The following is a 462-nucleotide window of genomic DNA, read 5'->3' on the forward strand; positions in this document are numbered from 1 at the left end:
AAGTCAATAACTAATCTATCATAAATCTTAATTTTATTCAATAATTTGTCATTAATTAATAAATTGTTACATATATAAAAAATTATTCGAATTCATGATACTTAATTAAATAATAAATAAACAAATAAACTAATTATTTGACCCATCTAATTGAATTAAAATTGGGTGAATACTTGAGCTTTTTTGTAAGGTTTGGAATCAAGCTAACCCAACCCATTTAGATTTGGATTGTCTAAATCTGAGGGTTAAATTAGTCAGATTTTTTCTATATCAAGTAGTTTAATACCTCTAATTTTAGTTCTAGCCCATTTAGTACTAGCTCAACGGATTATACATATTGACCTGTTTATTGTTTGTTTATTTTTTTCAAATTTGTTTTGGATAAGAAAAACGTTAACACCCATATTTCTTGTTTTAATCAATTTATTGTCATTATAATTAAATTATATCTTTAGTCTATAA

The sequence above is a fragment of the Arachis ipaensis genome, chromosome B04 (genome assembly GCF_000816755.2).
Source record: "Arachis ipaensis cultivar K30076 chromosome B04, Araip1.1, whole genome shotgun sequence".
Classification (NCBI taxonomy): domain Eukaryota; kingdom Viridiplantae; phylum Streptophyta; class Magnoliopsida; order Fabales; family Fabaceae; genus Arachis; species Arachis ipaensis.